Genomic DNA, 748 nt, shown 5'->3' on the forward strand with positions numbered 1-748 from the left:
AGACGGGCGGATCACGAGGTCAGGAGATCGAGACCATCCTGGCTAACACGGTGAAACCCCGTCTCTACTAAAAAAATACAAAAAAAACTAGCTGGGCGAGGTGGCGGCACCTGTAGTCCCAGCTACTCGGGAGGCTGAGGCAAGAGAATGGCGTAAACCCGGGAGGCGGGGCTTGCAGTGAGCTGAGATCCGGCCACTGCACTCCAGCCTGGGCGACAGAGCGAGACAACGTCTCAAAAAAAAAAAAAGACAAAATTCAACAGTAAAGTGATAAGATAAAGGACATGAGACCTGAAATCAATAAATCAAGTAAAGTCCTAATTCTCATTTTACACAGTAGTGACAAAGGCTCAGAGAGGAGGAGTGGATTACCTATGTCATATATAGTACATATATGCAGATACTGTCATGCACTTCTTTCCGTTTTTTAAATCCCCACAACCATATAAGGTAGGTGATCCTCTATTATCCTTATTTTACAGGATTTAAAAGCTAGGTAACTTGCCCTAGTGAGGCCTAAATTGGTACTTCGATAATCTGAGTCCAGAGCCCATGTCCTTCCTGTAGATTCCACTGTCTCTTAGTTACAGTTGTAACTAGATTCTGGCGTATACCTACTGTTCATCTAATGCCCTTTCAACTCCAACACAAATTAACCATGATGTTTAATTCTGATAAAAGGTGCTTCGAAAAAAAGTGGGAATAGAATCACATTACATGTACCATCTCCCAAATCGCCTGGACATAC

This window comes from Mandrillus leucophaeus, unplaced genomic scaffold, assembly GCF_000951045.1.
Source record: "Mandrillus leucophaeus isolate KB7577 unplaced genomic scaffold, Mleu.le_1.0 Scaffold220, whole genome shotgun sequence".
In the NCBI taxonomy this organism is placed as follows: domain Eukaryota; kingdom Metazoa; phylum Chordata; class Mammalia; order Primates; family Cercopithecidae; genus Mandrillus; species Mandrillus leucophaeus.